Source organism: Kryptolebias marmoratus, linkage group LG10 (assembly GCF_001649575.2).
Source record: "Kryptolebias marmoratus isolate JLee-2015 linkage group LG10, ASM164957v2, whole genome shotgun sequence".
Classification (NCBI taxonomy): Eukaryota; Metazoa; Chordata; class Actinopteri; order Cyprinodontiformes; family Rivulidae; genus Kryptolebias; species Kryptolebias marmoratus.
In genome coordinates this window covers 5,830,752-5,843,404 of record NC_051439.1, presented here as the reverse complement: position 1 = coordinate 5,843,404, position 12,653 = coordinate 5,830,752, and positions in this window count along the sequence as shown.

The following is a 12,653-nucleotide window of genomic DNA, read 5'->3' as shown; positions in this document are numbered from 1 at the left end:
AGACGAGCGTCGCCTGAAGGCAGCAAACATTGCTCTCTGCCACATGCTGACCTGTGGTGATGGGAATATGCTTTGACATGTCGGGGCTATTGTTCAAACTAAACAGTTTTGCTAATTCAGCATTCACACAAAAACGTTTTCTTTATTTATTTTCTGTACAGTTTTGCAATCTAACTTCATCTGTATACTTTCTGCTATTATAGCCATTCATATATCAAAACGTTCAGCTCATTCATGAGATGGATGCTGGGACTTTTGTTCTTTTTTTATAGCTTTTATACTTTCCAAAATACTTAACTTTATTTTCAAAAATGTTCCCCTTAGAAATACATTGATATCTCCTCAATTTCTTAAAACATTGTTCAATTGGAAACCTTCTTCACCATACTCACTTTAATTGTATCTTTTTATGCGACTCTTAGCTACCTTTTGCTACTCTTAGACTTTAGCTAGCCTTTTGATACTTTTAGTTAGCAATTTGTACCTTTTAGCATTCAGCTTGCTTTTGCTGATTTTACCTAGTTTTATGCTGCGTTTAGCCATCCTTTTGATATTTTTTAGGTCTTTTCTAGCCTTTTGTTGCTTTTAGTTTTTAGCTAGCCTTATGCTAATGTTAACCTTTTACTGTTTTAGCTAGTTTTTTGTAACTTTTAGATTCTAGTCTATTTCTGGAGTTGTTGTTGTTCTTTTGTTCTTTATTTTATTCATTTTGTGTTTGTTCTTGACCCTCTTGTCTTTTTGTATTTATGTGTTTTTATCAGATTTTCCCCTTGTGTTCAGTTCATCTCCTCTGTAGCATCAGCCTCTTTCTCCACTGTCAGTTTCAGCCGCGCCCACCTTCACCTGTTCATAGTTGTCATTTAACTCAGGTGTCTCCACTCAGCTCATCAGCCCCGGTCATCTTAAGCTGGGATGCAGCTTAAGAAGATTTGAAGGCCGATTACGTCAAAGCAAGTCGCCAAAGGCTGTCCCAATTCGAAGACTCCTTCAAATGCAGTCCACAAATGTGCCCTTCTTTCCCCCTGATTTGAAGGATGACTCTTATGGATTACTCTAACCCGTCTCAGCCCACCCTATCCCAAGATGCATTGCAGGTAATTCTATACACAATGGCGGACGAAGCGAGCGCTGGAGCAATGGCGTACACTTTTAAATGTAAGTATGTTAAAATCTGAAATTACAAAAATTAAAAGCCTAAAACTGTTATGATGAAAGGCTTTTGTCATTTGCATAGACATTTTTTTGGATTCATTTTTTGTCAGAGATCAGCGGGTCCTGTAGTTCTTCAACTATTGCCACTAAAAAAGTAGCAAAAAAACTTAACAAAATTTCAATCTTCATTTCACATCTCCAAAACATAGATTTAAATATTTCATGGTCATAGTTTTCCCACTACAAATAGTTTACTAAGGCTAAACAGACTTTATTTAATATCCCCCGCCATCAAAGACGAAAGGGTTGTTTTCTACATGTGTGTGTTTGTCTGTTAGCAAAATGCCTCATGGACCACTGAACAGATTTTACTGAAACTCCTGGAAAATAATCACTGGATGTACATCTATAACTGATATACCTTTTAATTCAACACTACTCAAGATGGCTGCCACAGCTAATCAACCTGTGCAAATGCTTAAATACCTACAACGGTCAATTCATCTGTAAGAATGAGCTTAAATTTGGTGTGTTAGTAGCTGAGAGTTATCCCCATAACACATTCTGAGCACTAACTGATTGGCCAATAACTATTGGAGTCAGCTCCGTCGCTCTGTTAACAAAATATCTCCTGAACCACTGGAGGGATTTTAATTAAAATTTCAGAAAGCAAACTAGAGATAAACATCAGCAGCTGATTACATTTTGGAGTTAATCCAGTTCAAGATGGCCACAGCTAATTAAATTTAGCTCGAGCAGCCATCTATGTGACAGCTTTATCTCAGTGTCTTTTACAGATAATGAGCTCAAATTTGATGTGGTTTTAGATGAGTCCGTCACAACCCGTACTCCAAGCTCTAACACATCTTTACAGATCTCAGTGTTGCATGATATTGTGCCTAATGTCATTTTTCAAGGTTTGACCAAAACAGCTACAACTCTGTCCCGTCTCATCATTAGATGATCTTAGTTTAAAACTCTGCCATGAAAGGCATGGGCTTTTAATATTTAATATCATATTAATATCTGTCCTGAGCATGAAGTTCACCAGAGAAGCTGTGAATGCTTACATCATTACCACAGCAACCATGCAGGTGGATTTTTAATGTCTGGATGCATTAATATGATCTGATTTTTTTTATTTTATTTTAACATTCTAATACAGGCTGTGAAACAAATTGTATATGCATTCAGTCTTCATGAGAAAAAAAAAGATTCATGTGAACAGCCTCAGACCTCCTTTTATAGACAAGCTTCAGACTCACAAGGTGGGTGGTGCTCCCAAGGGTTACTGTTCTCCTTAATGAGCCTTTTACGGGATGAAAGCGAAACAGGTCGACCTGCGGGAGATTAATCCCTTTGTTGAATTCTGCCTCCCACCAGCAACCATCCTGCCAGCTACTGTAAAACACATTTAACCAAAGAGGGCAAAGGTAGTAAAAGAAAATCCTTTAAAAACAAACAAAGAGGTTGTAATTACAGGCTGTCCCAAATGTTTACAGCTGCCTATAAATGATGAAGAAGTTCCCGATCAGCAAGCACAGACAAATGCCAGCCAGGTGAACCTCAGAGACCAATCCGAACTTCAGGCAAAAATTAAAGGCCTAGCAAACCTTGAATGAATGCATATTGTTGTCTTTTATGACATAGTTTTAATTCAAGATGGCCGCCTCAGCCAACTGCCACAGCTACATCTGGGTGTATTAATACTCAGAGTATGTGTTGAAGATGACTTTCAGGTACTACCACATAAACCTTTCCTAATTATCTGTAATTTTGATTAAATTAAAGCTATTTGTGTGTTGGCAAAGATAGATTCGATTTGGTTGCTACATGCGGTCATCTTGAATTGGGTTGACTCCAAATGTTAATCAGTTGTAGATGTACATACAGTATCCATCCATCCATCCATCCATCCATCCATCCATCCATCCATCCATCCATCCATCCATCTCCGCTTATCTGTGCTCGGGTCAAGGAGGCAACAGGTTGAGGAGAGAAACTCAGACCTCCCTCTCCCCAGTGACTCTCTCCAGCTCCTCCTGGGGCATCCCAAGGCGTTCCCGGGCCAGAGAGGATACATAATCCCTCTACTCAGCAAGTTCTGGGTCAGCCCCGAGGTGTCTTCCCAGTGGGACATGCCCAAAAAACCTTCAAAGGGAGCCGTCCAGGAGGCATCCTAATCAGATGCCCGAATCACCTCAACTGACTCCTTTCAATGCAGAAGAGCAGCAGCTCTACTCCACTCTATGAAGGGAGCTCATTTCAGCTGCTTGTATCCAGGATCTCGTTTTTTCGGTCATGATCCAAACCTCCTGAAGGTTGGAACGTTGATGGACCAGTAAATCAAGAGTTTTGCTTTTCGACTCAACTCTTTTTTTCACCACGATTGAAGCGTCCAGTGACTACTTTCTTAAATCTTTATTCAAATCCATCCAATGGTTCATGAGATAATTTGCTAACAGACTGACAGTGTTGACTGTAAGAGTATGTGTTGAGACTCTCAGCTTCTAACACATCAAATGTTAGCTCAGTATCTGTAAAACTGACTGAGATTATAGCCATTTTAAAAAAAATTTCTTGCTAATGTTGATTACCTGTTGCCACCACCTTGAATTGGGGTAACTCCAAAATTTCCTCAGAGGTAGAAAAACATCCGGTGATTACTTTCTGAGAGTTAAATTCAGAATTGTCCAGCTCATGAGACATTTTGCTAACGGTGCAGACAAACACACACAGACACCCACAACATTATCTCTCTGCCTTCACCTTCAGCGGCAGGTGATTAAAAATCCTTTAAAAACCAATGAAGAGGTTGTAATTACAGGCTGTCCCAAAAGTTTACAGCTACCTATAGATGATGAAGACGTTCAGCAAGCACAGACAAGTGCCAGACAGGTAAACACTTGGACCAGGGTGAACCTCAGTGGCCAATCAGAACTTCCAGAGAAACCAGGAGTCTGTCTTTGACTCATGTTTTATCATGTACATCTCAGTCAGACCGAGGACACTTAAAGCTGTGTCATTCAGATAAAAAACTCGAGCTTAATCACTCAAAAACATCCGAGAAGGCTGCAGGCCTGACTCACCACCAGAACACAGTTTATTCACACACAGAGAATGTTCCCTCAGGTGTTTTTTTTTTTTTTTAATTTATTTATTTTGAAACAGGAAACTTCCCCTTATGTTTTGCTTTGTGATAAACTCAGTCATGTGCTCGGGTTGTTTGAAAGGTGAGCCAAAAGTTTTTAGCTTAACTCAATAGAAATGTAAAGAGATATCAATGTTGTGGGTCAAAAAAAAAAATACTGATGGGTCTTCTGAGATGTCCTTATTAGGAGGCAGCAGAATTGTCATACATATCTGTTTAAAGTTTGATGTTAGGTCAGGCTGCCCTTCAAGTGTTATAGCCTTCCAGTTATGACAAGACTGACAGACAAGTATGAACAACCTCAGTTTGGACAAATGATTTAATTACAAGAAGCTAACGGCTAGTCTGAATGCATCTGAGGCTAGATAGCTGTCATTTAAAAAAAAAAAAATCGCCCAAATTTCATAGCAGCTCATTCTAATGCTATTTTATAATCCTTTACATTGCCATCAATTTGTATTAGACAGGTATTTATATGAAATTCAGTGGTTATTTGCAAACACAGAAAGCAAAAGCAGCAGCTAGCTGTTGCACTTCTGGTGCAGCCTGACGTCACGCCTGGCCGAAATTTCACCGCATTTCTGCCAGAATACACTTGTAATGCAAAACTGAGGAGGTGTGAAAATTATATAATGATGCCGTGATGATCTACTATACAAATGTTGATGATCGGAAAAGATTTAAATCCACTTTGGATGTGGGTTTTACCGTCTTAAAACAATTCCAATCATTAAAACTTCATAGTAGTTCATGCTAATGCTAACAAACAACTTTTCATTGTTGTCATTTTTGAATTACATAGATACTTAGACTAAAATATGATTACATTCTTGTTGAAATTTATGTCAGAGTGCACCAGAAGTGCTGCAGTTAATTGTTCTTCAATAGGTATACAGTTTACTGTTTATAGGTGTAAGAAACCCTAATGAGCGTACGAAACGTAAAAAATAGCATGTACATGAATGACTATGAAATTTTGGAGATTTGAGTTGTTTTAAACGACAGTAATTGACTTTATCCTTAGCTCGTCAGTCCTGTCAGAATTAAACTTCATTTGTCCAATCTGAAGCGCTACAAAACAACATGTAAGACAATATTCATAACTTTACACAGAACACTGCTTCAAAATGACCAAAATATCTTTTTAAAAAAGTCAGGCTGTAAAGAAATTAGCTCACAATCAGGTTCAAGAAGTTTAGCATTACATCTGTTTCATTGGTTTAATTGGAAACAAAATTAATTTCAACTTGAATAAAATAAGATCAGCCAAGAAACGTCCACTCAGGCGTGAGTTAATCGCCTCCTACTGTCACGAATCTCCTCGTTTCGGTGCCTCTCGCCCCGTTATCTGAAGCACGAAACATCTAGATCATTTTTTGAAACAACCCTTTTGGGAAATAGGAGTTAATGAGGTAAACACGCTCTCATCTAGTGACATGGACGATGATGCCTCATGAAAGCTGGATTTTGTTTCTGACACGCTTTATACGAACATCAAAACGGGTTTGACAAAGAACAAAGGCAGGAAGAAAAAAAAGAAAAAGATCAAAACCAGAGATAAAACCACAAGACCGAACAGGCACAGAAGAGAAGAGCATGAAGAGCCAGGCGAGAGGCTCGAAATGAAAAAAAGAGCCAATCTTTTCCAAACATTAACTGTAGCTTTTTCAGCTAATAGAGGTAACCCACTCGTAAAATGTAGATTAAACAGGGAATTCAATTTGGGAGAGTAATGAGAGGTGAAATTACAGACAAAACTTCACCCAACAGATAAACTGGATTTTACGCTTGAAGTGGGGGAAAAAAAGGGGAAACGTTCCTCTTTGTAAACAACATATATGTGATAATATTTCATTGTAAAATCACAATAATGTTAATATCATTCTATGCCAAAACAATAGTTTTAACTATTTAAAGAAAAAAAAATTACTTTAATTGTTTACATTGTCATCTTTATAGCAAAACTCTGGAAATAACAGATGACTGCATTTTACTGTAAATTCCTCCTTTTTTGTTCAATTTAACAATACTGACAAACAGCATCAGTATGGAGGAAGGCATAAATTAGTTTGCTCGGTGTGAAATACAGAAACAACACAATATCAAATCTTGTTTATTCTGTTCCAAACAATGTGTGTACATACAGATTTGAGTCTTTTATATCTGATAAAAGTGGAAGCAGGTTTTCCTTAACGCTTCCAGGAACACAGAGTCACTAAATGTGTACAGAGTGTCATGGTCCTGACTGATTAGGCTGCTGCCAATCTGCATTTTCTTGTTTGTTTGTTTCAAATCATTTGAGTTACTATATCATAGTACTCTTTAATTTAACCCACAGGCACATACTGGAAGTTGGATAGGAAATATTACTTCTTTGTTTTTAACTTAAACAGGATTTAGATCAGGGCTCAGAGGCCACTTCAGAACGGTCCAATGTTTGGTTCTGAGCCATTCTTGGTGTTTTTAGTTGTGTTTTGGGTCATTATCCTGTTGGAGGAGCCATGACCTGAAACAGAGACCAAGCTTTCTGACTCTGAGCAGCACAGTTTACTCCAGAAGGTCTTGATAGTCTTGAGATTTCATTGGACCCTGAACAGATTCAGGACCCCCTGTGTCAGAAGCAGAACAGAACCGAGCCTCCTCCAATGTGATGCAATATTGTAAAATGTCTGGGTAAGAATCATATGTTGCGTATGACTGTCCGATATGATCAAAATAAATTTTAGCTAAATATCTGTACAACTGATCTGTCTGGGGTGTCCCCCGCCTCTCGCACAGTGACCGCTGGGGCTCCGCGACCCGGAATGGAGAAGCGGGTAAAGAAAATGGATGGAGGGATGGATCTGTACAACTGAACCTAATCTTTTCCTGAAGTCAGTTAGCTATGGCTACCATCTTGGATTTGACTGACTCTCAAAGTTAAATAGTTGTAGATGTACATTCAGTGATTACTGAAAGTTTAATTAAAAATCAGGATTTACTCCAACAGTTAACACTAAAGTTTCAGCAAAGATCTCGCACAATGAGTCGTACTTGGAGTATGTTTTATGAAGGACTCTCAGCTACGACCACACCAAATATTAGCTCAATATCTGTAAAATTGACTGAAATATAGCAATTTTTGTGTTGTTTACGGTCAGTTTGCTGTGACGGCCATGTTTAGTTGGACTGGTAACAAAGACAAATCAGTTGTAGATTTCTATCCAAGTTTTATTCATATCTATCCAGTGATTCACGAGAAATTTTGCTAACAGACGAGGTTGCTTTCAAATAGAAATGGCAAAACCTGAAACAAAAATTCTGCACACCTGTTAATGCTCAGATTATGTGTGTAGGATCGTTTTCTGCTACTGTCACGTCTACCAGTGGTTCATAAGATGGTATTTTGCAAACAGTGTTGACACTAAAAGTTAATGATAATGTTTTAAGCTAAACTATTGTGCGATATATAATTCTCAGACTATGTATTAGGGGTGGCGCTCAGCTACAATCACACCACATTTTAGGCTAATATCTGTAAAGTTGGCTGGCTGTGGTGGCCATCTTGAATCAGGATGACTCCAAAAGGTAATCAGTTGTAGATGGTGGGTCACAGATTACAGCAGGCTGAGAACTTTGGCCGATTTTTTCTTGACATATAACTTAGCTACAGGTGGATATATACAGACAGAAACAAAAAAACATGGCAGTAAATGGTAAATGGCAGATGAGATTGGCTTCTTCCCTCCCTCACAGGGGCCTCATAGTTTGCCTCGCTGTATCTTTGGCAGCGGGGTGTTCACTTAGAGCAAATCACGAGATGATGCTGGCATGTCTCATCAGTCGCAGCGGGGGATGATGTAATCAGATGGCGATGTCACCGATGTGTAGCTTGTGGACTGATGTTCCGTGTGACCCTGCACTCTGTCGGTATCCTTTCTTCCTATAATTAAAGGCCTACGATTCCTTGATGGGAAAATGCCCGGAAAGATGGGTCCTATTATGAGAAATGACAGGGTTGTAGATGTTTTAGTCCAATCTTGAAAACAACAAAAGGCACAATCTAAAGTGATTTTACAATTTGTCACACACAAGGTATGTGTTATGAAGGTCTCTCAGCTACAAGCAAAACAAGTTTTAGTTCCATTTCTGTAAAAATGACTGAGCTGTAGCCAAATTGTGATTAGCTGTGACAACTATCTTGAATTGGTTAAACTCCAAAAGTTAGTCAGTTGTAGATGTACAACCAGTGATTACTTTTTGAGAGTTTCACAAACACCAACACACGGACACAGGCAGAAATATTATCTCCTTTTCACCTTCGGTGGTGGGCGATAAATACTGATATTACTGACTGTTCAAAACATCCGGTGACCTAATTCATTAATGAGAATGAGCAGGACATCCTGTTGCTGCTTATTAGACAAATGTCAACACAGACAACAACAAACTTGTAGCTAATTAAAAGGGAAAAATATTTTGATTCTGTTTAGGAGTTCTTTTAACGGGACATCCTGAAACAGGAAAAACAGATCTGTGATTCACATCATCAGGAATGCTGTGATTGTTTTGTTTTTTTTAAACTAAAAGGTTAATTCTTTGATATTTTGTAAAACCAAACATCTATGATCTTTATGATGACATCTCATGATGACAAAGCTTGTTTCCTTCAGATAACCAGAAAAAAAAATCAAAATAATCTAAAATGTTCATTTCATTATCTCAAAAAAAGGGTTGTTTTCTCAAGATAAAGATAAAAGCTCAGGATTCCTTGAAGGAACGCATTTTGCCTGCTGCCATTTCAATCAGAGTTTTAAACTAAGATTATCTTATGATGAGAAATTTTTAGTCAAATCTTGAAAATAACATTTTGCACTGTTTCATGTGATATTGTCAGTTTACGCTCTCAGAGTATAACTCAGCTACTATCATTTATTCATTAAGATAGACAGAGTTGACTCCGATAGTAAAGGACTGTCAGGATTAGGATTTTCTTTGAGGTTTTTTTATTTATTTAGGGTTATTGTTTTTTTGTGTTTCTGTGTGTCCTCAGCCAATCTCTTGTTCTTCTTCTTCTTGTGTATTTATTGGTGGTTGGCAAGAAACTTGACCCAGTCTTTTGTTTACCTGCCACACCCATCTTCACCTGCTCCAAGTTTGTAATCCCTCACCTGTGCCCACTTCTCCTAATTACCTGCAGTCTTTAAAACCTGGTCATTTCCCTTGTGCTGTCTGGTTTTCCCTTGTGCTTCACCCTTGTGTCTTTGCCATCCTGTATTTTGCTTTTTTTTTTTTCACCTCACTCTCCACTTAACTTGACAATGACAATATTTTTAGAACAGCTTTTGTCCATTCAGTTAGTGCTCAAAATATGTGTTGGGGATGACTCTTAGCTGCTACCAAATTTTAGCTCAAAGTCTGTCAAACTGACTGACTTACAGCCAGTTTTGTGTTTTCTAAGGTCACTTACACCATCTTGTAATGGGTTGACTCCAAAAGTTAACCAGTTAAAGATGCACATTCAATAGCATTCATTAAAATTGGTCCAGTGGTTGATGAGATATTTTGCTAACATACAAACAGATGCATACACATAGACATGGGGAAAAACATAATTGCCCACCTTTCATCTTTTGGCAACAGGCGATAACTTGACGAAATCCTGTCAGTTTAAGAAAAGCAGATATAGCCATTCTGGTTTTCCATTCAGTATAAACAAGGCCAATTCTGAAATGTTGGGACATTGTGTAAAACGTAAATGATAGCAGAATGCAATGATTAGGAAATCTCGTAAACTCAAATTTCATTTATAATGGAACATAGTAAACATATCAAATGTGAAATTGCAGCATTTTAGAAAAAATAGGGTAATTTTGAATTTGGTTGCATCAACACATCTTAAAAAAGTTGTTCCAAGGGCAACAAAAGGCTGTAAAAGTAAGTGTTACAAATAATAAACAGCTGGAGGAGCATTTTACAACTAATTAGGTTAATTGTCAACAGGTCAGTAAAAGGACTGTCAGGATTTGGAGTTCTGTTTGGTTTGTTCTTTGTTGTTTTGTTATCATCTGTCTTTAAAACCTGGTTATTTCCTCCACCTACTCACTGGTTTATTGTTTTGTCGTGTCATTCTAGTCGCCTTGCTTCGTTCTTTGGATTTGGTTTATGTTTTGTATTGCTGCCTCGTCAGCTTTTTTGTTTTTGTTTCCTTTATTTTAAATAAATCATTTTTTTTGGATTTAAGATGAGTCTGCGCGTTGGGTTTGATGCAATCTCCACTCAACCCGACAGACTGGGTTTAAAAAGAACATTTTAGAGAGGCTGAATCTCTTGGAAAATAAAGATGAGCAGAGGTTCACCAGTCTGTCAAAAGCAGTGTCTAAAAATAGTGGAGTAATTTTAGAATAATGTTCCTCAATGGAAATTAGGGATGACTTTTAACATATCGTCATATAGTTTAAAAGCCTGCCTCTCTGATGGTATGGGGTGCATTAATGCTTCTGGCATGAGCAGCTTACACTGCTGGAAAGGAACCATCAATGTGGAAAAATGTAAACAAGTTTTAGAACAACATATGCTTCTATCTAGGTGACGTCTATTTTCAATACATATTTCATCAAGTCAATGTTAAACCTCAGACTGCATCATCAGTCCAGACCTCTCACCAAATGAAAACATTTGACTCATCATGAAACAAAAAAAGTCCAGCAAAGACTCCATCAGACCAGAATGGGACAACATTCCCTCTAAAACCTCCAGCAGCTGCTCTCCTCAGCTCCTGGATGTTTACAGACTGATGTTAGAAGAAGAGGAGAGGCTTCAAAGTGGAAACATGGACCTGGAACAACTTCTTTGATGGCATCAAATTCAGAATGACCTTTTCTTTCTTAAAATGATATAATTTCTAAATTTAAACATCTGACATAGTTCCTATGTTCCACTGTGATTAAAATATGGGTTTATGAGGTTTGCAAGTCATTACTTCTGCTTGGATTTACATTTTACACAACATCCAAACTTTTTCTATAGTGGGGTTATCATATTGTGCAACATCAGATTTTCTCTGTTAGTTAAACCACAGTCAGTAGCTCTATATAGAGTTATAACTATGTCACAATTTCTGGATAATAACAATCTGATAGAACAGAAATAAAGAAGTCACCAGATGCAAGTTGTTTACTTTGTTACAGATGAAATAAGAACAAACCTACAGATATTTAACAATAAGCACACAGCAGGCCCAGTGTCCCTGTCTCATCCATCCCAGTGGACTTTGAAACATTTCATTCAGTCCTCTATTTTTAGTTTCTCTCTTGGCGATTTGGAGCACATTTAAAGGGATGCGTAAGTTGCAAACGTTGCACTTTTGTGTTGCTTTGTGATGCCCTGCACTCTCGCGAGCACATTGAATGGGACGGCGTCTTTATTCAGTGCGTCCCTCTGAAACTAAAAAAAGAGCCTGACCTCTCAGCTCCCGGCCCCTCAGAGCATTAAATCAATGTCTCTAAAGAGCACACGCACTTCACGTTTTAATTCCTCAAGGGCCGAAGGAAGACGGGAGATTGAGTCAAGAGAAATGAACAGAAAATGTGTTTGAGACATTTTGGAAACTCCATTCACAACCAGTCTGTAGGAGTCGCAGCCCAGTGGGATGCTGGTTAAGTCCCAGGAACAGCACAGCAGCTGCAGCTTTTTCAAAGCGTCCTGTCTGCCGCGTAATGCAGAGCCGCCAGCCTTCACGCACTGAGGCTGACCTCACACAGCTGACACTTTTCTCATGCATCTTTGTGCTCCAAAAGGTAAAACACAGCTTTTACGGCTGACAACGTTTGAGTGCAAAGGAAGACGAGTGACAGCACACATACAGATGTGGCACAGCAGCAGAGTCCTGCCAAAACATAATGTTCTTTTCAAACTTGTCACGTGAAAAGCAAAAAAAACACCTTCAGATATTTTCCAATATTTCTTCTCATGCAGGCTGCTCCCAGTAAGCCCATTAGTTGTTGTGCAGCAGTATTTATCCTGCACTTAATGCTACTAAGATGTAGATTAAATGTAACTTATTGACTCTGTTGTTGCATCTATATTGTGACTTTTCTGATAGATTTTGAAAATGACTATTGAGAACATAAATTGTAGGTTTACCCTTGTTTCACCCTTTGTTTTCCTAAACATTTTGTTATTGCTTGTAAAAAATATTTAAGTTATATCAAAAAGTCTCACAGTTTAATATTCATCCATCCATCTTCTTTAACTCACTTCTCCTCAATTAAGATCCATCCATCCATCCATCCATCCATCCATCCATCCATCCATCCATCCATCCATCCATCCATCCATCCATCCATCCATCCATCCATTTTCTTTACCC